The 16,267-nt window shown below is 39.1% G+C and overlaps 1 long non-coding RNA gene across 1 annotated transcript in view; it reads right to left on the reverse strand.

The window, feature by feature from the left end:
- Positions 1-4,809: 4,809 nt before the first annotated feature.
- LOC110344271 (uncharacterized) overlaps positions 4,810-16,267 on the reverse strand; it is a 222,320-nt gene continuing 210,862 nt past the window's right edge. Inside the window, exons 4-5 of the long non-coding RNA XR_015451655.1 lie at positions 9,493-9,553; positions 4,810-5,914 (exon numbers count right to left, since the gene is read on the reverse strand). This is a non-coding gene — a long non-coding RNA (uncharacterized LOC110344271). The remainder of the gene's footprint in view (positions 5,915-9,492; positions 9,554-16,267) is intronic.

Genomic DNA, 16,267 nt, shown 5'->3' on the forward strand with positions numbered 1-16,267 from the left:
CTGGCCCCTCTTAGACTCACTTTTTGCTTGTTCATACTGTAATTATGTGGATGGAAGTTGTTGCTTTCTCTTTCCTAAGTTGGCTATAGAAACAATGTTTGCCAAATATTTTTTGTTTTAACACATACGCTAAACCAACATTTCAGGTTTTGGGTTTCTATGAGATTATAATGAGCAGATGTGCTATAGCTTATAAAAAGAATAAGTTTAGAGGCAGAATGAGTGTATGCGTGTGTGTGTGTGTGTGTGTGTGTGTGTGTGTGTGTGTGTGTTTTTCTTGCCATAAAAATTTATCCTGAAATCGTGAAGAAATGGCAAGGGGTTTTAAAGCCCCCCCCAAAAATAATCTTTACTGCTTCTGTCTAGTGGCCCTGCGGAGAGTTCAGATTTAGGATAGTTGGTAGGATTGGATAAAGGAGATGAAGGGCAAGATAAATAATGTCAACTTCATCAGAAGGCATCAAAGAGAGGTTGTGTGGTGTCAAGTCACTTGTCACTTCTACTGCCCCCCAGAATTTTTTATCCTTAAATTTAGAATTACAGCCTGGTAGCTATTGTCCTCCCATACCCAATAATGTTCAAAGATGGTCAGGCACCTAACATTTAAACTGAGTACTAAATGTATGAGAGAGCTGAGGGTAGAAATATTTGAACTGTCAGGCTAAGGAAATCAGGGAGTACAATCTACTCTCAGCCAGGTCAACCGTAGGGATGGCTCTTCTTTACCCAACTTGTCATTTTTCACCCTTGAGATTTTTGTAATTCTAACATAACAATCCTTGAACCCACCACCTAACACTTAAACTTGAGGGGCACTTTATACTCTTTGATAAATCTTGTGCTACTTTCTATATTCTAGGAAGATGTTATCTTCTTTTAAGTGAGAATCCACAAGTATTAGAGTTTGAAAGAACAAGAACCTTTAAGCATAAAGCCTGAAGTCCATTTGGGAAAAGATGGCTCACAGATGGCATGAAAGAAGGAAGAGTGAGATGGAGCAGGAATATCACACACTTCATCCATACAGTGCCCTTGGGACTGAAGTCAGAGCACATGTACCTTGAAAAAGTCACCATAAACATTTAGCAAGCTCATAATCGAGCAAGGGCTGATGGAGAACAGAGGCAGTAAATTCTACACTAAGGCATATCAGAATATTTTTCTTGGTTAAAAGAATTTATGAGTATTGTGGGGGTAGAGGAGATGAGGAGTGAAGAATTGAGCTCATGATTTGTTATGATACTTATTTTCAGGACTTGAATTTACTGCAAAATGTTCTCTGCCCCCTGCAGCATTTTTGTGTGTGTGTGTGTTTGTGTGTGTGTGTGGATGTGCATGTGTGTGCACACATAATCATCAGTCCTGCTCTTAGCCTGTGAAAACAAAATGTAACTTTATGAATTCCCCAGCCCTGGTTATATTTCAAGATTTGATTAAATTTTTATTTTACATCACTCTCTTCTTGAGTAATCAATGCAAAGATTATCTACTAAAGCCTTTTCTTCACTGGGCAAGATACTATATCTGTCTCTAAATTTGCAAAAATCTTGGAAGGTCAGGGCCAGGGATTTAGCTCAGTGGCACCTGGCACTGCGCCTGCCTCACAAGCACAAGGTCCTGAGTTTGATCCCCAGTACCCCATCCTCCCCCCAAAAATCTTGGAAGGTCATTTGGTGGCCAAAGAAAAGACTAAGTACTAATGGAGCCCAGAAGGCCAGACAGAGCCCTTGTGCTAGCATAGAGCTAAACTGATGAACTCCTGGAGTGCTGCCTATGGATCCTGCTGGGAGAGAGCCAGTTTAAACTAAGATGATGTGATTCAGGAACTACCATGAAGTTCTAGAAAAGGAAAGAGTTATCCATAACTCTGGATTTCCTAAAAATATCTTTATTTTGTCTAATAAACACGAATGTTGGTCAGAACCTATTTGAATTGCCCAATGTTTCCCAAGTGTGTTCAAGAGAATTTGTGTCTCACAAGATGTCCTGAAACAAAGAGTCTCTGTACCAGTGGCTGGGAAATTCTGTACATAATAACCCCCTGGGAGACTTAGGAAATAGGAGGGCATATCAAAGGCTCTGAGGTGCCCTGCAGCAAAATAGTGGTCCAATTTTATTTAATCCAGAATTTCCCCAACCTATTGTTATTAACCTTCTTCCACTCTCCAAGAAGCAGACTTGCTCCAGCTCCAGCTGATTTGGGGTAGTTTCAAGGAAAAGTGTTCACCTCTCAAAGTTCCATGCCATTGCTCACAGTGAGTCCCTTTCTTGGTGTACTTCCTTTCCTTTCTTCTCAGCCCACCTTTCTAATTCCAGCCATTTCACTGTAATTCATCACCCCCTCTAGGAAGCCTTTCTTGATCCCCTGGTCTGATCACAATCCTATTTTCTATACTCCTAGAACATATCTGCATTTCTATTGCAGCAAACAAGACACACTGTTGTAATTATAAACCTGTAATTATCTACCTCTCACTAAAGCTTTATGAGGGAAGAGAACATATTTTACTCCTCTCTTACTTCTCAGAGTCTAGCATAGCACTGAGACCAAAATACACAATAATAGAGTGAAAAAAAGAAAATTAATGGAATAATTTGTGCAAAGCAATGTAGCCCACCTCCCTAGTGCCTTTCCTATTGGGCAAGGGAGGGGTTGCATCATCACTCTCCTGGGATTTTATGATTTTTCTGTGGAGTGCCCTTAGCCTTTCTGGAGCATTTATGGAACATGTTTACATAAGGTGACTCTTGTCATCTCTTGTCAGCTAATCAGATATTAGTCAGCAGCCTACTGACAGCCTGATTAAGCATATCAGAATCTACATTTTCTAACAGGATCTACAGATGATTTGCATGTGATTACAAAGGGAGAACTACTGCTTTCAGGTACAATAGGGCTGGACAAGTCATTATGAAATGGGGTGTTCCTCCAAAGGCTTCAGTAGAAGAACCATGTTGGTTGTTGAAGAGAACTATCTTCAAAGTAGATCAAGTGATTCTAAAAGTAGGAAAAATAATTTAAATGTGTTTTTTTTATTGTGCCAGGCATTGTTTGAGGTGCTTTTAAATGCATTAACTAATTTATTTATCCTATCAATCCACCATATGTAAGCAAAGGAACATACCAGAAAATCACCTCATGTAGAACCAGACTCACTTTAAAAAAAACCTTTCTTTTAACCATTTGATCCAACTATACCATTGCTTGGTATATTCCAGAAGGTATCTAAGTCATCACATTAGAGGGTTACCAATGTATCCATTTAATGCAGCACAATTCACAATAGCCAAGATATGGAACCAGTTTAGGTGCCCATCAATAGATAAATAGCTAAAGAAAATGTGGTATATACACAGTGGAGCATTATAAAATAGTAAAGAAAAATGGAATTATATAGGAAGATATATGGAACTGATGACAACCATGTTAAGTGAGATAAGCTGTACTCAGAAAAATATTGCATGTTTTTTCCTAAAATATGGAATCTGAAAAAGACAACATGAAAGTAGAAGGGAGAGTATTATCAGACAAATGGAAGGAAATAAGAGAGGGAATAAGGGAAGGTAGTGGAGGTGGAAAAATAATTATCAATTATATAGTTAAGAGATCATGATGTTGATATGAATTTATCGAGGTGAAAAGGTGTCCACTACACTCTGTTAAGTGAAATGACAAGTCATAAAACAGTACATATGGCACTGCCAATTTTTTATTTTAGAAAGTGTATTAATGTTTGGAGATATCAAGAAATTTTCTAGAATAGTTATTTTAATCTGCCTCTGGGAGTGAGATGATGAACACATTTTTCTTTTTTAATACTTCTTTATTTGTGCTATTATAAAATGTTTCTAAGTGGAAGAAATTAAGAACTGCTGTAAATATGTGACGTAGTGGATATATCAATTAGCATGATTGTAGTTGTCACTTTACAATGTATATGTATCTCAAAACACGGTGTCGTACACTTTAAATAAAATTGGTTTTGTTAATTATACTCAATAAAAAGTTTAAAAAATTTAAAAGCTTCTTACTTTGAAATAATCATAGACTTAGAAAGTCACAAAAATAGCACAGAAAGGTTCCATGTACCCTTCACCTAGCTTCTGCCACTTTCCTCTGATGGCAGCACTTTACATAACTAACTAGGAACTTGATATTAGTATAATCTATAGACCTTACTTAGATTTCATCACTTTCTACATATACTTGTGTATGTGCATGTATGTTGTATATTTTAGCTCTGTCCAATGTTATCATGTATAAATTTGTGTGACCAACACACACACTCAAAGAACTGATCATCACCACAAAGGAGTACCCTTGTGCAATCCTTTTATGAGACTGACCCATTTTTGACAGGGTGCCGAACAGCTGCACCACATGCTCAGGTGACAGCTAGCCTCTAACACCCAAGACGTCATCTGGACACCATTGCTACTCTTGCATGGCCATTGCTAAGCTTCCAGGATGCAGACAGCTAGGATTGAGCAGTATCTCCTGTGGCCTGACTTCTGACCCTAACCACAGTTTCCCTTACATCAGTAATGCAAACAAAAAGTTCAAATGCTAAAAACTCAGGGCAGCACCTCTAGCAGTAGAGGAAGAAGCCATATTTCCTCCCTCTGCTCCTTTCACCATGAGATCTGCATGCTTCTGATGCCCTGAAATTCCAAGGAAATATGTCTCATCTTGGTGAAAAGTTTTTTCATGGGAGTAAGCTAGAGGAAAATCAACTATATCCAAGGAAATAGATATTGTGTTTGTTTGTTTTTTGTTTGTTTTGTTTGTTTTGAACTTGGGACCTTGTGCTTGTGAGGCAGGTGGTGGAACCACTGAGCTAAATCCCTGGCCTAAGAAATAGATATTGTGAAGTAGGAAGAAATTGTTCAAAAGGAACGGGTACTAGGGAGGGGAGGAGGGAAGGAAGGGAAAAGAAAAAAGTCAGGAAAGAAGGAAAAAATGGCAACAAAGCTTTTGTAAATAAGGAGAGGAAGAAGAGTTGAAGGGAGGTGAGGGGAATGGGGAAAAAAGAGGGATCAAGATATATAATGTACAAGTACAAATTCCCTATGATGAATGTGATCACTCTGTATATCTAAATTGCACCAATAAAATTAATTTAAAAAAGAAAGAAGCCAACTCTGGGTTCACCGCTGCAACCTACTGTTGCTCAGTTAGTCAATACCCTTACTTGTTAGACCAACCAAAGAGCAAAAGTGAGGAGCCAGTCCCTAGTCTCTTAGCATTTGGGGGATAAGCGTTGGGAACAACATCCTTCAGCATGGTGCTTGACCCAGAACTGGTTAAAAGTAATCACAGTAATACCTTTATTAATTGATCACTTTCTATGTCAGGTGTTGTTCTAAACACCTTAGTACAAAATCTCATTTCATCTTCAAATCCAAGTTCACTCAATCTGAAGCCTGTATGCCTTATTCCTTTCTGTGCTGCCACTACCAGCATCTAATAATTGAACAGTCTTTATCATCACAATTATGACATGTATGATTTTTGTAACTTTAAGATGCATTATCCTTTCTCTTCCCCTTTCAAGTTCACCTTCTGGGGGCATCCTATATGATCCTCAACGCTCACCAATTCTGAACTCCACTTGTATTTATTCTTTTGGTATTTACAGACTATGAAGATCAGATGTCAGTCCTGAGAATGTTTGGAAACAAAGGAAGCTTTTATTATGAGCCATAGCTGCAGTCCTTCACCCTGGTCAATTCCTATTGCATCTGCAGAGCGTTCTCACATAGGGGATCTCATCTGATCCTTCTAAAATCCTATCGTGTATGGCAAGGGAACTCTTTTTCAGGAGAGTTCAGGGTCAGCTAAGAAGTCTCTTGGCTCCAAATTCCATGTTCTGCTTTCTCTGCCATCCTCACAGTAACCACACTTTTAGGTGAGCTTTAACAAAGAAGAAGAAAAGTGGTGATGATAATGCTATGTTTGTCACTACTACTACTAATAATATAAATATAAGCTCCATAGCTCTGGAATTGAAAATAATCATTTTCAGTTATGTGAACTATACATTTCTTCTATTGTTTACATTAGTTCATTTCATTTTATGATATTTTCCATATAAATTTAAGTTTAGTCCCAACTAGAATAATATTAATGTGTTTCACCTGGATAACAACCCTGGAAGAGAGGCAGGGGTAGATGAATAGCGGAGTCAAATAATTTATCACACAGACTGGAATACTTTTGAGAGTAAAAGGAGGCCCTATAAATGATTACATCAGGGCAATAATTCTGCACTGTCTCTGGACAAGCTGAAACATGAGAGCACTCTGTACATATAGAAATCAAGCTTCAGAGAGTTTAGGAAGCTTACCAGAAGTCACACAGCTACTAAGTGGCAGTATGTGGATTTAGAATGAGCAGAGACCAACTCCAGAACATGAACTCCACCCACTGTAATGGGCTGCATGGCTTCTCTGTTTAAATGCAGATTTGAAGACCTCCAACTTCTTATCTCCTAGCTATCAATACAGACATGGGCCCTTTCATAGGCAAGAGACAGGCAGGATTCTGTGAAAAGCAAATTATCACTGGTCCTACAGTATGTCCTAGACTGTTGGCTGGCTCTTGGGGGTGCTGAAGCCAGGGGCTCCAACTGACTCTCCCCATCATGCTCTCCAAGAAGCACTACTACTTATGAAGTGATTCCTGACCAAACGGTGTCAGGTTCCAAGGATGATATCCTTTGAAAAAAATATTTAAAACTCACTTTGTGAAGCACAACAATTTTTCCTTTCTTTTAAGTAAAATATATTACATGAGCACTTTGGGGATGGTTGAGTGTCCTAGAGATCGTTCATTCATGCAGGCATGCATTCTTTAGTCCAACGGTTCCCTTGCAGTAGAATGGGAAGCCCTTCAGTCCATACAGGGCATCATCATAGCTGAGCTGAGGTCCCTATTCCTTGGATGACAACTATATTTTTATTTCCCTTCATTATGACTCCCCTTCTTTACCCTGGCTTGGATCATTTGGAACTCTTGCTCTTTCTGTGTTGTTAGTCTTGGCATAAGCTGTTATTTCTACCTACAATATCTGCTTTCTTCAGTACTCCACTCAGTATGGAAAACTATATATCCTTTAGCTCAACAGTCACCACCTCTAAAATTCCTTCCCTGCCTTTCTATAAAGAATTAAGAATATGATTTGTTTCCTCTCCAAATATGTAATATCTTACAGCTCTAACCTGGTCCTATCATTTTTTTCTTAAGACTACTTTATTAGACCTTGAGGCATGGACAGCAGGGGCTGAGCTTTGGTTTTCTTCACATCCCCGTCACAGCACACAAGGGAAACTTGACAAATGTATATCAAATCAATGAACATCATGCATAATAGCATACCACCCTTTTTATATTCCTCTTTGGCTATGACTATTCTGAATGTGTTGGAGACCAATCACTTCAACCTGGGCTAGACTAGTCTTATGGCTTCCATACCCAAATGAAGGAAGAGGAAAATATATTGAGTACTGAATGTTCACAGTACCTGGTGAGAGCTTAGCCAGTGCTCATTTGAAGAAGGAACAAGCCATCAAACAAACCAAAGACAGTTTTGGTTTTCTTTTGGTTTTTTGCATAGTTTTGTTTTTGTTTTGATTTTTTAGTTGTATATCATTTTACAGATGACAAACAAAGATTCACCTCCCAAGATCAAAATGGTAGTAAGAGTGGAAGTAGATTTGAACTTAGGCCTATCTGGCTTTTTATAAGCCCAAAGGGGCAAAAAGGACCCACCAGGTCTGGACTGAGGTAGGAGGCTATGGTCTCTCCTCTATCTTTTTTCTCCATCTTACAGAAGTTCCTTCATGGGCTCAAGGGAATCCCGAAGACCAGGCAGGCACTGCTTCTCCTACACCCTCTGGCCTCACACACTTGCTCCCACACACTGGTTCCTAACCCTTCCTCAGAGTGACCCTACCTAGGCCCACCCTTCAGACTCAGCACCGAACAGTCACCTGATAGTCTCACCTCTCTTGAGTGAGTAATGGATGTCCCCTTTCCTCAAAGTGAGATACTTGCATTACATAATGTTCTCTTTCCTGAAGATTGAAAATCCACATGGAATAGATATAATAGTGGGGATTCCAGAAGACAGGTTGGGGTAGAGGAAGAAAAGAGTCTAGAATAAAGGCTACTTAAAATCAGACATGTAGCTTATTACATTAGTACTTCCTACATTTCTCTCTCTCTCTCTCTCTCTCTCTCTCTCTCTCTCTCAGCCTCTCCTTTCCTCCTCTCCTCTTTCCTTCCCCCTCTTTCTTTCTTTTTCCCCACTTGAAGCTTCACCCCAAGTCAGCAGTACTTTCTTAGGGTTTTTGTTCTGTCACAGCCAACATAAGAACTTAGGAGATAGAGGGAAGGGGAATAAAGCTGAATGGACAATAAAAAGGGAGAAAGCACTGCAAACCTCTACAGCAATGACTTGGAAACAAACAACCTAAAATCAATGACAAATGTATTCATAGGAAGGACATATCCTTTGAGTGGCAGTGATTTGACTCAATAATAACAAGGAGCCAGCACTTAGTAAACCTACTTATGCCAGGAACTTCAAAGTTTATATAATTCTTATAGTGACTATGAGGTGGATGCTATTGGCATAGTCACTTTATGGATGAAAAAACTGGCCTGGAAATGTTAAGCAGCTTTTGCCAGCAAATAAGTGATATGTGACCTAGGATACATCATATTACTTTGTTATTTATAACATCTCTATTTGAAATTATCTTGTCTAATTGCTGCATCAGTCCTACTCTCTCCCTTTCCCAATCTACTACCAAATGTCAACTAAGAGATGGCAGAGATCTTTCGTGTCCTATTCACAAATGGGCCCTCCCTAGGTCATTGTGCACACAGTAGGCCTTCAGAAAAGATTTACATGAATTAAATGGTGGAGTTGGGATTTGAAAACAACCCGGTGTTGCTCCAAGTTCCTTAACCATCATCCTATTTTATCTTCCTGAACCACTGTTCGCTACCTTGTAAAACAAAGGTAAAAGCAGCTACTTTTCATGGGGGCAACGGTGTTTATAAATGCCCCACAGCCTTGGCTGACACATTGAAGTGGCCCACAAGGTGGTGGCTATTGTTATTGTCCCCTCTTCCTTGAACACATTCTCCATTTGGCAATGCAGACTCCTGTGAAAGCAGAACTGGCATTGAGCAAGTCCACTTAAATTGGTTATTCTGGAAGAATTTTCATATGAAATGAAAACATTAGGTTTCTATCAGGCTCTGGGAACACCCAGAGTTCTGGGAACACCCAGAGTTCTGTGAACTTATTAGCGTTTAGGCCAAGTATGAGGCCTGGCCTGTATCTTGTCATTAAGGATCTTCCTGTTCCCAGTCATCATCACACAGTGTGAGTGCTCTAATGGGTCCCACAGGGCAGCTGCAGCCACGAGGCCTTATTTACCGCACACCAGTTTCCTCAAAGACTAGAGAAGCATCCTTACCTGAGGATTCCTTGGCATATTCTCCTCTGGCCAGGGGCAGATCCATCCCCAATATACAACTCTGAAACAAGATACCAAAGTTAGGGGTTTAGGATTGCCAATGCCTACATTTATGTCTGTCTAAGACACACATTTAAAAGAAAAAGCATTCTGTCTGCCAATAGTGTTTCTTTGCCCTGCACCTCGCTGATTTTATAAGGGAATGGCTGATGTAGGGGTGAACTATCTTTGCTAAATTTGGCTTTGAGAGGTACCTCTCTGAAAACTCGGCCCTCCAAGTTGTTTTAATTCTTTTAGTCCACACAAGACCTTTTAATGTTCAGTAGCTAAGCCACTCACCTACAAGATGCCAGGCCACCCAGGCCAAAGTTAGAGCTCTAATCCCAGGCCAGCCAGGAAGTCTCTGGGAAGAAGTGGGGGAAAGCTATTCAGCAGAAGGGAAGAGTGCACACACTCGCTCTAGCTCTCTAGCTCTATTATGAGTTTGGGCAGTTAAAACATAAGCATCTTTGGATGTAGTTCCTTAGGCCAAGCTTCTTTCATCAAGGAACAATAGCCTAACTGGTGAGACAATGTAAAAACAACCAAGCAAACAAACAAAGCAATATAAGTGTGGGTAGCACTGATCTATAGACATTAGGGATGTCAGTGAGGACTGGAATAACTGTGGAAGACTTTATAGCAGAGAGAGGGATCTTAGGTAAAGTTTTGGGAGCTGAATGGACTTTGGATAAATAAAGAGAAAAAAGGAAGTCCAAATGGGAGGACAGCATAAGCAAAGCCTCTAAGATGGAAGTGTGGGGGTGGAGAAGGAAAAAACAGAGTATGTAACTGGGCAGGGTGGAGAGACTTGGCAAAAGCCAAAGCCTCATGCAGAATAGTGATGAGAAATAGGGCTGAAGAAGGACACAGCTGTTTGGCATATGACTCAATAATATTTACTTAACCTAGTTTGTTGCCCCTTGAAGGAGAGATGGAATGTTCTGCATCTTGAAATCTTAGTTATTCGGGTCACAAGGGAGAGATTTTGTAACTATACCTAGGTTTGAGGAAAGAAGCACATTCTCCTTTGCTGTACATTCTTTAGTCTGCTCCTTAAATATTAGTGTGTTTTAGGAATGAAGTCTTCCTTGTTTTTTCCTTCTGAATATCCTCTCAAGGCATCTGGATCCCCTTCGATGCCATTAACCACCACCTATGGGCTGCATCTCCCAAGTCTGTATCTTTGCTCCTGGCCTATATTCTTGAGCTTCTGACCACAAACTCATGTGTTTGATAATCATTTCAATAGCTCTTAAACTGAATATCTTCTTTCCAAGACCCATTTTTCTCTTGCATCCCTACTTCTCTTAAAGGTTCTTTCTTTCCTTCCTTCCATTCTTTTTCCTTCCCTCTCTCTCTCCCTTTTATCATAAAGTATTAATTGAATACCTGCTATAGGCTAGATATCATACTAAATGACCTTTTGCATTTGAAGAGATCCTAGTATAGTGAAACAGGTAGATGAGTTCAACAATTTACTTTTATTATTTAAAAACTATAAAATAACTCCATATGAAATAAATATCCATAAAATGCTGATATACAAATAGAACTAGACACACAATTGTCAAGGAATCTGTAAAACTTTCACTTAGAATAGTAAGTTCAACAAAGGCCTTCTTGGTTAGATAAAATCTGAGCTGAGTCTTAAATCTTGAGAAATTAGTTGAACCAAGAAGAAAAAATAAGAGAAATAGTACAAGATAGGATACAAAGGAGAATGAGCAAGTAATATTTGAAAAAGAATGTTCATATTAATAAAAATAACAACATTTATTTAGCCCTCACTATGTACCAATTACTAAGATCAGCACCTCACATATTTTGTCTTATTTTTATTTGACCTTCATAATAATCTCAGAAATAGGTATTAGTATTTTAGCCATTGTGTAATTGATGATACTGAGGTCCAGATAAATATCTTTCTCCTTGAACTTTTTTGGATAAGTAGTTGAACTGGAATCCTAAGTTTTTCTAACTCCAGAGCTTTAAATTTTAAAATGGAAGGGTATAAGAGAGAAAGTCAGAATAGTATGTAGAAATTAGATTCTAAATGGTCTTACATGCTGCTCCTCAGAAAGGGTTTGAATTTTATCTTGAAAGAAATGGGGAATCATTCTAGGCTTTGAAGCAGAGAAGGTACCTGAAGCACATTTCCATGTACCAAGGTTGCTTTGGGAGAGGAATCCAGGATGAATTTGGGGATGGGAGGCAAGGTGAAATAGATGGATCCTTCCTAGACCAGGTGGACTGATTTCATAGACTAGGTGAGCTTCATGAGCCTGCAGAAAGAGGCAGAATGGAATGACTTTGCCCTGGTTGGGATGCAGGGAGAGAGTAGATCAAGAACAGTGCCTAGGATTTGAATAAGTTAATTTGCTTTCTTAAAACTACTACTCATTTGATAACTCAATCAATATATATTAATGAGTATCTGCCTTGTGACAGAGTCCCTCTAGGTACTGGGGATATAACTGATCAACACCATATATAGCCACTGGTCTCAAGTAACCTCTGCTCTAATCATGGAGATAAATAAAAATCACCAGAGAGAATAACTGTTAGAGAGAGAGAGAGAGAGACAAGCATATCACACTGAGCTGAGGATGGGTGAACACAGGCAGGCTTCCTGAAGGCAGAATGCTCTTAATCACTTTCTTAATCTAGAGGTTCACATTTCTAACTATCAACTGGTTACCTAAGCTGGCTGCCCTCAGAATTTCTATTTCAATATATCCAGAACTTAAATTGAACTCATGCTCTCATCCCTGACATATATTCCTTTTCTTATGTACCATATTCCATGTCTTGCTTGATTTTTTTCATGCAATAAATAGATTCTTTGAATAGCTATAAAGTTTCAGGTATTGTATCAGGCATGAAGCAAGTTAACATTTTCATTTTGGCTTAAAAATGAGAAAACATGGGTCATGGGCATCTGAATGATGTATTTGAAATGATATTACAAGACCACCCAGGCAGCATTAAGAACACTGGCTTTCACATTTCTGAATTTGGTACTACCTGTCAAAAATGTGGTTCACCCTTAGAACCAAATGAATGCACAGGACTCTGAGGCAGATTTTATCTTGAGGGAAAGAAGAAACACTGCTCCCCTGCTACCACGGTAAAGCCCACTTTGAGGTGAGAGTGACACTATTTACCCCCCAAGGTCTGACTCCAGATGGAGGAAACAGGCAGGGGGTGTCAGACAGACTCCACACTGCTGCCACCATTCAGTCTGGCTGGAGTGTGGACAATGAGAACAGCTTGTAATGTTCTCATGATAAAGACAGAGATTTAATGGAACATTTCTACTGAGCACAGCTTGCAATCTTTCACACAGTTCTACCCTCCTCCAGAGCTGCTCAATCTTTGTTTGTGTAACAGCACAATTCTCAGCAGAAGCTTTGTGATTAAACAGAGAGAGGAAGAATGTTAGTAAAGAAGATTCCAGGGACAATATGAAGCCCGGGTAGGGCGGGGGGACATCTCCCACAGAACTGACCACTGAGCCTTGTTCCTAACATACACTCCATAGTGCTCAATAAATGAATGAAAAAAATGAAAGCATACATGGAGGGAGGGTGACAGGGTGGCTGTTGGAAAGCCCTGGGGTGGAGTGAGACTTCAATACCCATTAACTTTTCAATAGTGTTTTCGGTGATACACCTCTGTATCTGACTTGCTGATATTTTTATTCTTAAGGATCCTAGGGAGAGAACAGAGGCTGAAATGCCATAATTGGCCTGTTACATTTTGAGAACAATGCACTGGGGAATTTCTGCCAAATCTGCCCTCTATGTGGCCCCATGAGAATTCTGAGCAGCTGCATGTTTCTGGAGAGTCACTGCCATTGGCCTAAATTGTGAACCTCATTATTTCCAAGGCTGTGGTAGAAGAAAGAGGTAACAGAGAGGCAATATTTCAACATGAGATTTCATACAGATGTTTTCAAACAGTTCTTCTTAAATCCCAAGACCCCAAACCCCCAACCCACCTGTCCACAATATACAACTGGCTTCAACCACCACACTGAAAGCTCAGGCCCAAGTTAAAAAATAAAATAAAATTTTTACATCCACTGAGATATGCAATCTTTATCAACTCCTCTAACCATTGAATTAAGCCTAACTGGAAACATATACTGCACTTCCAACGTTTGAAAAATTTTACATGTCTCTTCATTCCTTGGTTGAACCTCTGGCCAAAAGTTAATAGACTTGCCCTAGAAAGTGAATCCTCAATCCTAAAACTCACTCTGAATGAGGGAGCACTTTTCTCTCATGAGCAATCTTGTTCTCACAAGTTAGATAATTTAGATAAATCTTTGGGGTTTGGAAAAGTTAGGAAAACACTCAGAAGTCCAGGGTCATTGAACAAACTGAACTGTTTAACCTTGTAAAGTTTGCACAATTCTAACCACAAGTCTAGTCAGAAAATGGGAGCTGAATTTCCAGCTGCAAAGGTTCTGGGTTATGGGCCCAGAGCCCAGCCGCTCTTGGTGGGGAGCAGTGGCATGAACAGGGCCTAGAAAGCATTCCAGTTGGCAAGACAAGAATGTGACAGGGAGGTCACAACTAACAATTGCAACTGAAACAGGTGGAAGAAGCAGAACCACCTAAATCTCATGAATGTTTCTGAAGTCACTGGCCATTTCTCTGCCCCAGGGTTGCTGATGTGGTCAATGGGACAAAGAGCATGGGCTGGTCACTTCCGCCTGACCTGTCTTGCTGAGTCTCTGCCATACCTTAGGTCAGCTCTTCCCCATTGACCTTTACCACTGCCATTCAACACACAGAATAGGGCAGAGGCTAAGAGGGTCAGGATAGCTCCTTGAGCATCAGATCCACAGGAAGGGGAAGGTCAAGTACAGACAGTATACAAGCTCAGGGATCCAGAATCAGTGCAGATTTAGTGCAGCTTCCATGTCCACAGCAAGATACTTTCTTGCACTTTCCCTCTTTTGAGTAATTTTATATCTTTTCCATCTAACTGCTGTTGCTTAATTGATGCTACCTTTGCTACTATTGGAGCGTGCTAGAACTGTAATTCCTGAAATCATGTTTTTAGATTATAGCTTTGTCATAATTTTTATGATATTATTTATACCTTATTGGACATTGTCTGATTAGACAGCATTAAGTACTGTCTTAAGCAAAGGAAGAATTCTACTCTTCCTAAAACCATCACTGATGTTTGAGACCACTTGGAAACTTAAAATAATAACAACTACCTTGATATGTTATGAGCTCTTATTAGAAATCTATAAAGGTAATCTAATATTTACCTCAACAATTTTATGTATTTGAGAAACATCATATATTTATGATTCACAACATGATGTTTTGATATATGTACACATTAGTGGCATAGCTAAATTCAGCTCTCAAACATATATATTGCCTTACACACTTACCTTTTTAAGATAAGAACATTTGAAATATACTGTTAGCAATTCTAACTATATAGTATGCTCTCACTCACTGTAGTCACCATGATGTAGAATAGATCTCATGAACTTTATCTTCCTTGCTAATTGAAATTTTGTTCCCTTTACCTAACATTTCCCTAATCCATCCACCCCACCCTTTGGTAATCACTATTCCATTCTCTTTTTCTATGAGTTTGACATATATACACTCCACATATAAGTGAAACGATGTTGTATTTGTCCTTCTGTGTCTGGTTTATTTCACTTAATGCAAGTTCATCTACGTTTTCACAAATAACAAGATTTCCTTCTTTTATAAGGCTGAATAATATTCCATTGTTTATTTATACTTTTCTAAAATCCATCCATCCATTGATGACACTTAGATTTACTTCTTATCTGGAATATCATGAATGGTGTTATAATGATCATAAAAATGAAAGTATCTCTGTGACATACTGAGCTCGATTCCTTCATATATAAACCCCAAAGTAGAATTGTTGAATCATACTGTAATGCTATTTTTATGTTTTATGAACTTCTTTCTATATTGTTTTCCATAATGGGTGTGCTAATTTACATTCGGCATACAGAGTTCTCTTTCTCCACATCCTTATTTATCTTTATCTTTGTGATAACAGCCATTCTAACAGTTATGAACTGTGATTTTAATATGCATTTCCTATATGATTAATGACTTTTTATGGCTTGTATTGAGATGTCCCCCAAAGCCTCAAGTGGTAATAGCTAAGGAATACAGATTAAGGGTGTGATATTGGGATTAAGTGCGTGCCACCTTGGGAGCAGGTGGCACCAATCAATAGGTTTATAACCTGAAAAGAATATATATAGAGAGAAGGCTGCTTTGCTTTATTTGGTTGCTTGCTGCCATGCCATGAATGTTTCTCCTCTGTGATGCCCCTCTGCAATGCCACCTTGCCTTGGAGCCAGCCGACTATGGACTGAAACCTCTACAAACCCCTATAAACCTTTCCTCCTTTAACCTTGGGTGTTGGGTATTTTGTCTCAGCAACAAGAAAATTAACTAACAAAATTACATTGAGCATTTTTTTGTATATCCATTGGGATATCTGTATCTCTTCTCTTGGGAAATGTCTAATAAACTTTCTGCCCATTTTTAAATTGGATTATTGTTTTATTGAGTTACTAGAATTCTTTATATATTATTAGCCCCTTATCAAGTGTATGGCATGTAATATTTGCTTCCTTGTTCCATAGGATGTCTCTTTAGCCTGTTGTTTCCTTTGTTGTGCAGAAGGTTTTAATCTGGTATGATCT

Source organism: Heterocephalus glaber, unplaced genomic scaffold, assembly GCF_053883595.1.
Source record: "Heterocephalus glaber isolate CG9 unplaced genomic scaffold, H.glaber_assembly_v1.0 deba00001429, whole genome shotgun sequence".
Lineage (NCBI taxonomy): Eukaryota > Metazoa > Chordata > Mammalia > Rodentia > Bathyergidae > Heterocephalus > Heterocephalus glaber.